The following is an 11942-nucleotide window of genomic DNA, read 5'->3' on the forward strand; positions in this document are numbered from 1 at the left end:
CTGATGTTGTGGTTTTCTCTTGGTTAGACTGTCCCTGTCAATACTTCCCCCCCCCCATTTTAATTTTTCTATTCTTATTTATTTCCATTTTCGATTTTTATTTCTATTTCGATAGCCTAGAACTCCTTACGTAAACCAGTTTGGCTGCCAATTCAGAGATCCACCTGTGTCCGCTTCCAGAATTCACATATAAAGACATATACTATTCTTTTACCATGCCTGGCCAAGGTTGAACCAATTTTTATAGCTCTTTATTTTGTGATACTCGGGATCAAATCCTTAGCCTTGCTCGTGGTAGGGAAGTGCTCCACCTCTGAACCACTGTTCGGTTCCTGTGTTAGATCACACCCTTCCAACATCCCAACACACACACACACACACACACACACACACACACACAATTTGAACACTACGGTGCATTATAAATACTACCAAAGACTAAAGGGTGGTGACTTCTGTGACTTCTTTTTATATCATTTTTTTTTTTTTTTTTTTTTTTTTACAAACAAGTGGGGTAAGCTAATGTTCAAGCTTACTGTTCTCATTTCCTGTAATTAACTGTTATCGGATTCCTTTTCTTGTGTGACTTTAAAAAAGATTTCTAATGCCCCCCCCCCCCCCGCACACTTAAACTTTCCAGCTGTTTGTTGGCAGATGCAGTCTCCAAGACATCATTTCTTTCTCTTTATGCCTTTCTCTCTAACCTACTACTATCTTTCAGGCAAGTTCAACTCACAAATTATCTTAAACATGTGTTTGCCTTATCTACTTTCTGCTCCTTCCCTGCTATCAAACGCCCAGACTGCTGCAACTTTGGAATTAAGTTACCCATTTCGATCCTTGCGCAACTTTGTCCAAATAAAATTGGACTCTCTTACCATTGAAATTCTGCCTTCCACTGAGACTTAGATCTTTCAAAGGGGGCTCCTCTCTTCATCTCTCTTAGAACCATCACAGGGCATACATGCAGCTACTTCTGGGGGGTGGTTGAAGATTGACCTAATTTAAAAACCGACAGCCGCCTTCTCTTGTATAAGATATAAATGTGTTTATGACATTTCCTAAATAGTCTCTTGCTTTCATTAATAGTTCTGTATGGCAGATCGAAAGTCGAGTTATACCTGTGTGCCCCAGTTCGTATATTAAAGAACCAATCCCCAATACCTGGGAATATGATCCACATTTCTAGGGAGGATTGTATCCGATGTAATGAAGTTAAAATGAGGCTGTGGGAGCAGACCTAAGATCAAGAGGGTGGGCCCTAATCCAGTATGACTGGAGACTATGAAGGGACTAGGGCACAGAAGAAATGTCGTCTGAGGACACAGCAAGAAGTCAGTCCCAGCTGTAGAGGCCAGAAAGTCTTTGATCTTGACTTCAGGCCTCTAGAACCATAGGAGGTAAATTCCTGTCATTGAGCCACCCTATCTATAGCCCTTGGTAGCCATCCTATAAATTCATATAAAAAGCCATGTTGTTCTCCCTAACACTGGGTACCATTTCAACCTTAACTGTAACTCATCCAGCTTCTTAGGGATGGATTTTTTCCCCCCTCAATTAAATACAGGACATTCTTACCAGGGAAAGGGACATTTTTCTGCTTATTGTGTGACAAAATTTTATTTATTTAATGCATATGAGTATACTTTTGCTGTCTTCAAACACACCAGAAGAGGACATCAGATCCCATTACAGATAGTTATGAGCCATCATGTGGTTGCTGGGAATTGAACTCAGGACCTCTGGATGAGCAGTCAGTGCTCTTAACATCAGAGCCATCTCTCCAGCCCCCAAATATGATTTTAAACCAGTCAGTTGCCTCCTGAAATCTTTCTGGTTTTATATGGGTTTTGGCCAAAGCTGTTGGTAACTGTATATGGGAAATATCTAAGTAAGGTAGTTATCAAGAGTAGTGTTAAATTACTCAATTTGTAAAACCACAATTGTGCAGCTGGTTTGTAAGTCCTCAGAGAAGTCCATGCCACACATCATATCTTTTCAGGGTCAGTGAGCAAGAACAGATTGGATTCAGGGATTAAGAAGGTTTTGTATGTACCAGTGGAAAGAGAGAACAGAAACACTATTAATACTATTTAGTTGTACAATACCACTGGGCATTACCTCAGCACATGCTTTGAATTCTTGTTGTTTGCCTTGATGTACTCCCTTAAATACTGGCTATATATGTGTTATGTACTTTTTTTTTTTTAAGTCAGGGTCTTTCTATATAGCTCTGCTTGGTCTGGCACTAGGTATGTAGACCAGGCTGGCCTTGAGCTCACAGAGATCCAACTGTCTTTGCTTCCCAAGAGTTGGAGTTAGAGTGTGTGCCACCATGACCATCTGCATCGTTCTCTAGACGCATAACCTCCCATGCCTTCATAGGCTATAGAATGAGATTATAATACCTGCACCAAATATAAGGATGACATGAAACAATCAGCACTCTATCTACCGTGCAGTTGCTGGTCATTAAGTTGCCGAGGCCCTTATAATACCAGGAGCTCAGTGTGCTGCCTGCTATTGTGTCTGAGTGCATCCTGTGAAGGTTCTCTCTCAATTATTCAATTGTTGATTGCTTCACCAGCAGAGAGCTGAGTACTGGCCCACGTTCTTTGGTATTGTTATTCTTATGACTCATTACCTGCCTCCATATTTTATAAACATACACCTTACTCACTTGCTGATTGGCTTAAAAAATGGTCAATAGCTAGGCAGAAAAGGGAAGTGGACTTCTTGGCTGAAAGAGGGTCTCTGGGAGAAGAAACAGAGGTGAGAAGATTCACCAGTGGAATGTGGACGAGGTGGGAAGTACAGGAAGTGAGAGAGAGGTAACAATCCACGTGGAGGGACATGGACTAGATTAGTTGGGTTAATTAAGTTAGATGAGCTAGCTGGGAGGTAGCCTAAGCTAAGGCCTAAGCTATAATAAAATTAATAAGTCTCTGTAATTTTTCATCTGCTGGCAGTATTATGGGCCATTAGCAACTCTGCCAATGCTTCCCAAGGCTAAGCCTGACCAAAGTACTGTTTGTTACATGTGGCCCTTATTGTTTTATATGATGGCTAAACAGACCTCCCCATCTTCACTGGGTACCACTTTTATCCATCTCTCAACTGTTGGCTGCATGTACTCACTGGGATGGGTCTTGAGGAGATATAGCCAGCTCCCCCAACTCCTTGAAACACCTACATCTCAGTGTAAAAGCAGAATTTCAAAAGTAATAGAGTCCAGTTTTATTTGGACAGAGTTGTGCCAGGATTGGGACAAATATTTTGTTTGATTTCAAAATCAAAACAGGTCAGTGTCCTACAACCAGGGATAGTGGGGACAAGAGAGAGCACGTTCCCGCTATGTAGTAAAAAGAAAGAAACCATGATGCACTCAACAGCGTTGATAAATCTCAACAAAACCTGTCATGCAGAGTGAAGACACTTGATCAAAAGTAGAATATTTATTGTATTCTGTCATATATATGAAGTCCCAGAGCCAACTAACCTGGGTGGTCAAGGGTCAGAATAGGCTATGGAAAGGCAGGAAAGGAAGAACTCTTTTTTTGTTTGTTTGTTTTTTTTGTTTTGTTTTGTTTTGTTTTGAGACAGGGTTTCTCTGTGTAGTCCTGGCTGTCCTGGAACTCACTCTGTAGACCAGGCTGGCCTCGAACTCAGAAATCTGCCTGCCTCTGCCTCCCAAGTGCTGGGATTAAAGGCGTGCGCCACCACTACCCAGCAGAAAGAACTCTTCTGGAGTCGTTAGAAATGGTCTGGCCTTTGGTTACTTCGTGTATGCATTTGGCTGAATATGAACAGAAGCATAAGTAAAAAATAAAAATATATAGAAGCCAGAGTCTGGAAAAAAACAAAAACTGCATGGAAGGGAGGTTCAAAAACCCAGCAGGCTTGATGTCTGAGACGCGCCTTGTGAGAAGGGCCCAGAGTACGCATGGGTGTACTACTGTAGAGTCAGCAGGGAAGACGAGGTGACTAAAGAGTAAAACTCCCTTAAATCTCGTGCTTGGCCGGCTGTGTTGCTGATTCACGATGGTTTATGTTTATTGTTGAAATCCTTGTTGGTCTCTTCCTTCTATGCATATGGAAATTACAAGGGCCTCAGCCCCAACCTGACTGAGCTGTTTTCCCTTGGTGAAATGAGCAGGTTGAACACCAACATTCCAGGATTCCTCCATCTCTGAGGGCTCTTTCTCCAGGGGGCTGTCGGTGTTAACCCGGCCCATCAGGACAATCAAACCCCAAATAAAGGATGTCTGCAAGGTAAAGCCGAAGCGTTCGCCTCAATAAAACATGCTAACTTCCTTGGTTTAAGTAATTGTACTGAGCTCTAGAATGAAGCCCACTTCTGACAATAAAGATCAAGGACATAAAAAAATATTTTTTAAAAGATTTTAAAAATAGATTTTGTAGAAAAATGGAAAATACAGGACACAGTAAATTGGGAAATACTTTTACTACTCAGAGGTAATTTTTATTACATTTTGTCATTTTATTACATTGTCATCGTAAATATTTCTATTTACAATATTAGCATATTTGTTGATAGATGGATGACGCATTGAGGTAGAAAACACGAGGTCCGAATGCTCACAGATAGTACTAGAGAAACCAGGAACATTGCTCACTTGCCTTCCTCTTCTAAGGAAGGGATTTACACTTGTTTTCCATCCAGCAGGCTGGGAATGGGTGTTGTTTAATAGCCTGGTTGTCTCTGATTATCTGTAGAGCCTTTCCGTAGGTCTCATCATCATCTGTGTAAAGATGTTATCACTTTCCCCAATAATTTCACCTTTCTTGTCGGTTAAGTTATTAATTGCATCTCCATTGAGTAACTCTGAACTTTAGCCTTTAATCTCTGACTTGCCCAGCAATCATTTATCTTTTTCAAGTTAGGCAGGTGAAGTGCGGGGGATGGAAGCACACGTTGGTGAGCACATTATACCGAACAGGGTTTCCAGCCTGGGCAAGCGTGTGTGTGTGTGTGTGTGTGTGTGTGTGTGTGTGTGTTTTAATTTTCACTTGTTTATGTATTTTATGGAATGCATGTTCTATCTGCATGTACATCTGCTTGACAGAGGGCATCATATCCATTATTGAATTGACAGCTGTGAGTCACCATGTGGTTGCTGGGAATTGAACTCAGGACCTCTGGAAGAGCAGTCAGTGCTCTAAACCCCTCTCCTATCTGAGCCATCTCTCCAGCCCTGGGCAACGGGTGTTTTAAGTAGCTCCAGCAGCAGGCTTCTCACTACTTCACATATGGGAAAGCTGTTGTGGCACGTCATGACCTTTAACACCCATTCTACTTTTGAGCTCAAGTATCTTTGATGTCATTTAACCTGAAGGCAAGTGGAGAATGGCCAAAGTCTTTAGTGTTTGTCTCAGTATACAATGAGCAGGTCTTTCAGGTCAGCTCACTGATTGGCAGTGAGATACAGCAACTCGGCTTCTAGTGAAACAGCAGACAGCTTCACGTGCTAGAGAGTAGGGTAAAATGACAACTCACCTCATCCATGGCCGAATGCAACAGAGACCATGGTTACTTTATTAAAATGAACAGTTCTTATTTATTAGGGAAAAAAAATCTACCCTAGGAATTTCTCGCCTTTCTAGAAGTTTCTGAAAAAATACAGTGGAAACAACCCATGTATCAGATTAGTGTTCAAAAAATGTGGAAATGGCAGGAAGAGAGATCTTTGGAAATGTTAAGTTTGAATTTATGACATTGTGATTGACAGCTGCTTTACTCGTAACAGCCTGTGAGTGCAAACACTTGGGGAGTCTCTTGAGTTCAAGTCCATTTTGCACAAGGAGCCAAGGTCCTCCCTTTGAAACGTAGCCAGTTGTAGTGTAAGGCCCACTAGAAAAAGAACTCATGATCCGTGGAGAACTGCAGACGCACCCCAAATCACTCACGAGAAACACAACTTGATGCAAACGCAAGAGGTTTACTGGCTAGCCAGGGCTGTCTTCCCTTCAAGCCCGCACAGGGGCAGAGAGATTCAGCAGCCCCAAACAAAAGAAGTTTACAGCTTTTAAGGGTGAATCTACAAACCAGGTGGGGGTGGAGTTAGGGAAGGGGGAAGGCTGAGAGTGGAGTTAGGGAAGGGGGAAGGAGGGGGAACAGGTCACTAGGTCATCGATACATTTGATCTCAAATTCCTAAGATGCATGGTGTGTCACTTTATAATTGGCTATTTCGAACTAGTTTCACACTATATATCATGAGCTCCAGTTCAAGGGGGTCAGGCTTATCTCAAACTTTTAGCATCTTGGCACCAACTGTCTCAGGGCTGTTAGTTCAAAGCGTGGCCAGGTTAATCTCGGGCCCATAGCATCCTGACACCATGAATCTTAAGATTTGTTTAGTTAGGGCCATCTGTTCAAATGGTCAGCTAATTTCCTGGGACTGAGGCAACACAGTGTTTGACTTACAGGTTTTTATGTCTTTGCTTTTAAGAGTAGGGTTCAGGGGATCAACTTATGATTTTTCTATCTTTCAGTAGCTTTGATAAACAAGCTGTGATTATGGTCTGGGGATCATGACAAGAAGGTAACAAGGTTCAGTCAGGAAACACAATCAAGGTCCAGCTGCAACATCGATGAACTTTCCAGAGGATCGAGTTAGCCAGGGCCAGGCTGACTCCATGACAGGCTGCAAACAGTTTGGGAGACTAGCCCTAAGTTTCTGTTTCCCAGAAATGAGAACCTGGGTCCAGGAACTTGTGGTCAGCCAATCACAGCCATGGATAGCCAATCCGAGGACACCTTGTCATATAGCCTGAAGTAAGAATAGGTAGCTAGAAGGAGTAAGCAACCCCCTGGGAAGTCTCCAGAGCCTCAACAATTGTAGAATCAGCCAGAGCCCTAGAGATAGAGCTAGAGCTAACCAGTCAAGGCAAAAGGGCACATACCCTTCCCTGGAATTTCACCAACTCCCTGCGAGTCCACTAGAGGTCCCAATGGGGAGACCACCCAGGAAATTCAGTTGAATAAATGCATTTTGCTGCATACTACTTGAGTCTGGGATATCATTCTTCAGCTATTCTTGTACCCTTATCTCATGAAATTTGGTTAAAACACCCTCCCCCCCCCCCTTCTTGACTTTCTGTGTCATAGTTTTGGAAAACTAGACACTATGTATCAAAGACTCTATAGAAAATGCTACACCTCACTAATGGGCTACATTTGAATCAAATGTTCATTTTACAGGTGTACACACTGGTGTGTAATCCATTACTCTTCCCAGCTAGTAATCCAGTTTTATGCTTCTGATATATTTATGTGTTTTATGAGAAGATGATGAAAGGTTAGCTGTCAGTGAAGTATCTGAGACTGCTTAAAGACCGAACAAGTTAGTACGGACTCCTGGGTCTGAGACAAAGGGCTTTATTTACAGTGCATGGACACTGTAGCAGTCCATGTGTGCATGGTTGCTTTGGCCTCACTAGTCCTCCAAGTTCCATGGTGAGGGACACTGAAGAAGTCAAGGCGGATGCCACGTAGGTATTGTTTGCATCTTCACTGAGTAACCCTGAGCCTTTCATCCCTATCATGCCCAGAAAATACATGTTAAGAGGGATGCTGAGGGCCCATGGTGGGATGCAGTTGGATGACAGAAAATCTAGGCCTAACTGCCCATAAAAATAGTTACCTTCCCATTCCCTGGACCTCACTGCTGGTTAGTGATCTGAACTTTCCAATATTTGACTTGGCAGCTGCGTTAGTTCTTTTTCTGTTGCTGTCACAATACCATGACCGAGGCAACTTAGAGAAGAAAGGATTTATCTGTTTGACACTTCCAGAGGGGTAAAAGTATGTCATGGGGAAAACATGGGAGCAAGCTACAGGCATGCATGCAGGAACAGAAAGCTGAGGGCTCATCTTGAACTGCAAGCATGAAGCAGAGAGTGAACTAGAAACACACATCTTTAACTCTCAAAGTCCACCCCACGCACCTCTGTGCTTCAGCTCCAATAAGGCCATACCTCCGAAGCCTCTCCAAACACCACCAACAACGGGGGGGGGGTGTGGGGAGGCTCCTGGGTTCAAATGCCCACGATGGGGAACACCTCATTCAAACCACCATAGTAGTTACAGATGAGTTAACCTTGCATTTCAGCAGCAGGGCTTTTATCTGTCAGCAGCGCTGGTGACACTCAGAAGCTGACACTGATGTTTGACCTGGTGAACAAAGCTTGGTTTGCTGTCTTCCTATCTCTTGGGAGATAAAAATGTCAAGGAAGTTGAATGTCGTCACAATGTTTCATTGCCTCTAAACAGAATGGCATAATTATCTGGAGTGAATGAAGGCTCTTTGCAAGTCTATGGTAACAACAGTCTCTGAATAGAACACCCTATAATCTCGGAGCTGAGCCCACTGTTAAAACAGGCATAGAGGTGACACTGTTCCACCTTGCAACATGGTGGGGATGAGTTGTACAAATCTTCCAGTGACACTAGGGGAAACTTTCATCCAGTTGCTGTCTAGCCTTAGTGCTGGGACTCAGGCACACTAACTACTATACCCTGACTCTAAAATCAGTAACTGAAATACAAGCCTCTCACCAAGCATGGGTGACAGGCAGCTTTTCTATGACCACTCTCATTTTCGTTTTAGGTGTGTTATTGCTCAGGAGCCTTGCACACTGTTCTGGCACGTAAAGCTTCCTTTTGGGTCTGCAGTGCAGGCAGCTTAAGTAGTGAACAGGGGGCCCAGAACAGTTCACTTCCATCAAGCACTTCTTAAAGTACTGGGAGGACTTGATGCTTCCACAGGAAGCCCACTAGGAGCATCCTATCAAGAAAACAAAAGAACCAGTCGGCGGTTAATGGAAGTTCTGGGCTGCACCTAGTTCAAGGGACAAGAATTCGAATCAGTATCACACATTCTAGATAGGTTGAGAGGCTGAGGCAGAGAGGCAGAGAGGCAGAGGCAGAGGCAGAGAGGCAGAGGCAGAGGCAGAGGCAGAGGCAGAGGCAGAGGCAGAGGCAGAGGCAGAGGCAGAGGCAGAGGCAGAGGCAGAGGCAGGAGGCAGAGGCAGAGGCAGAGGCAGAGGAGGCAGAGGCAGAGGCAGAGGCAGAGGAGGCAGAGGCAGAGGCAGAGGCGAGAGGCTGAGGCGGCAGAGGCAGAGGCAGAGGCAGAGGAGGCAGAGGAGGCAGAGGAGGCAGAGGAGGCAGAGGAGGCAGAGGAGGCAGAGGAGGCAGAGGCAGAGGCAGGGGCTGAGGCTGAGGCTGAGGCTGAGGCTGAGGCTGAGGCTGAGGCTGAGGCTGAGGCTGAGGCTGAGGCTGAGGCTGAGGCTGAGGCTGAGGCTGAGGCTGAGGCTGAGGCTGCCACAGCAGCTTGCCTGTGATCCAAAGAGGATGGTCATTACGGGAATGAGCTTCCCAGCCACTGTGGCAGATACTGCACAGGATCCCTGTGGATCTTTGCTCTGTCACATTCAGACAGCACAGGGATAAAGGCTTCACCACACCCAGCAACCCCATTGGAGCCCTATCTCTTACCTAGCTCCCTCATCCCATTGGGTTGCTTTTACTTAGTTTCATTTCAACTTCATCAGGGAGTCCATAAAGTAAGCTTCTGAAACGTGTCTTGGACATGACTAAAGGTCCAGTCGAGGTCGTTATCCTGTGACATTCCTGCAGAACTGGGGGCACAGAAAAGAACCCTCCTTGTACTGAGTGATTAGTGAGTTTGTTTCTGTCAACAGCAATAATCACAATCTTGGATTGTATAACTGATTTTTTTTTAATCTATGAATGTTTTAATTTTTTAACCTTAAAATTTATTGGTAGGAAAAATAATATTTTTTAGTTTAGTTTACTTACAGTTCCTTTCATTGAAGTTTATCTTTATTTAAAAAATGATGTTTGGGTCGGGCGGCGGCAGTCAACTGCGCAAGCGTCCGACGTTAACAGCAGTTGGGACTCGGCGTGCGCGTGTCTTCCATCTCTTCGTCGCCATCAGCCAGTGGGCCGGGCCACTATGCCTGCAGGAGGTGGACGAGCTGCCCCAGCGTGCCCTATGGGTCAACTATGGCGGGGTGATGGTGGACGAGCTGGGCAAAGTGCTAACGCCCACCCAGGTTATGAATAGGCCCAGCAGCATTTCATGGGATGGCCTTGATCCTGGGAAACTCTACACCCTGGTCTTCACTGACCCGGATGCTCCCAGCAGGAAGAACCCCAAATCCAGGGAATGGCACCACTTCCTGGTGGTCAACATGAAGGGCAATGACATTAGCAGTGGCACTGTCCTCTCCGATTACGTGGGATCCGGGCCTCCCAGTGGCACAGGTCTCCACTGCTACGTCTGGCTGGTGTACGAGCCTCTGAGCTGTGCTGAGCCCATCCTCAGCAACAAGTCTGGAGACAACCGTGCCAAGTTCAAGGTGGAGTCCTTCCCCAAGAAATACAAACTGGGAGCCCCGGTGTCCGGCACGTGTTACCAAGCAGAGTGGGATGACTATGTGCCCAAACTGTACGAGCAGCTGGAAGGGAAGTAGGGGCCTGTGAAGGGCAGCAGTCCCGAGCCCCCACAGTGTTAAGTTGTGTAAAGCATGCCTTTTCTCCATTGTCCTTCCTGCCCTCTCATAGGGAGTTCTCAGCTGTGCTAGGTTAGAGGTTTAGGGTGTCTTCCCACTGCCCGAGTTACGATCTTGCATAGTCACATGCCAGTTTATGTTTGATTGAATTTAGGTTCCATCTGGGGAGGTGTCTGATGTTCTGATGGAGTCATTCTATCATTGATTTAAAAAGAGCAACTCTGAAAAAGGAAACATTCTGCTAGGATCAGGTCCACAGAGGAGAGCCAGGGCCAGTGTTGTCTGAAAGTGGTTAACAAGGAGACTTGGTCCAGAACCAGGCACGTGGCAACTTTAGAGGTGGGCTTTTAGGGACTTGTCCCCCGACTGAGACATCCCAAGTCTCCCATCTCAGCTGAGCCCTGACCATCCAGGTCAGGTGGCTGCATAGGTATCAATGTCCCTTTAAAGAACAGTGCTGCTGCGGGGAGAGACCCTGTTAAGCCCCTTGCTTCTCAGTGAGGTAAACAAAAGTCACTGGGGTTGCTGGGTGCGTTAGTCCTCATCAAATCCAAATAAAAGGCATTGCACTCAGAAAAAAAATGATGTTTGAAGAAAGTAATCCTTTGTACTTTTTTTTAAAAAAGTGACTTTTTAAAAAAAGTTTATGTGCATCGGAGTTCTTCTTGCATGTATATCTGTGTAAGGGTGTCAGATCTCTTAGACCTGGAGTTACAGAGGAAGTAGAGGGGAAGGAGGAGGGGTAGAGAGGAAAGGAAAAGGGGAGAAGGAAGGAAGAGTTGTTTTAGCTAAGACAAAATCTTTGTGATCTGCCATGTAGGATCTGGGAATTGAACCTGGGTCCTCTGCAAGAGGCGCTGGTGCTCTTAACTGCTGATCCATCTCTCCAGCCATCCCTGCCTTGTATTTTTAATATGTACTCTAAAAACTGAAGAACATATCTTCTGAATGGAAAAAAACCCTGACACCTACTTTGAAAGGCTGCTGACATCACCACGATTTGTTGGGCAGATACAGCTCTAGGTATTTGTAGGTCAGAAACCAAGTCCACACTCTTCTGAATAGGAACAAAAATTAGTTTTAATTGTCAATCAGGCATTTAAATTTAAATAAATTCAAGTAAGCAAGTCATATTCTGTAGTGAGAATTTTGGTTTCCAGTTATGTATGTTTTTTGTTTGTTTTGTTTTAATCCCAGGTTTGGCATATGCGGTTAAGATTGTCCACAGCTGTTAACTATGATTTGTCTCATGCTCTTGGAGGGATGTAATTTTTGCCAGCTGCAGATCATCTACGCTTGGAATTCTGGGAACTCTTGAGAGGGTATAAATTCCAGAGCCCCGACAGGACCTGTGGCAGCTGCTGCCCCCCTTGCTCCTGTTGA

The 11942-nt window shown here is 44.7% G+C and overlaps 1 pseudogene; it reads left to right on the forward strand.

The window, feature by feature from the left end:
• The first annotated feature begins 9863 nt into the window (after positions 1-9863).
• LOC117707434 (phosphatidylethanolamine-binding protein 1 pseudogene) lies at positions 9864-10814 on the forward strand (annotated as a pseudogene).
• The last annotated feature ends 1128 nt before the right edge of the window (positions 10815-11942 follow it).

Source organism: Arvicanthis niloticus, chromosome 4, assembly GCF_011762505.2.
Source record: "Arvicanthis niloticus isolate mArvNil1 chromosome 4, mArvNil1.pat.X, whole genome shotgun sequence".
Taxonomy (NCBI): domain Eukaryota; kingdom Metazoa; phylum Chordata; class Mammalia; order Rodentia; family Muridae; genus Arvicanthis; species Arvicanthis niloticus.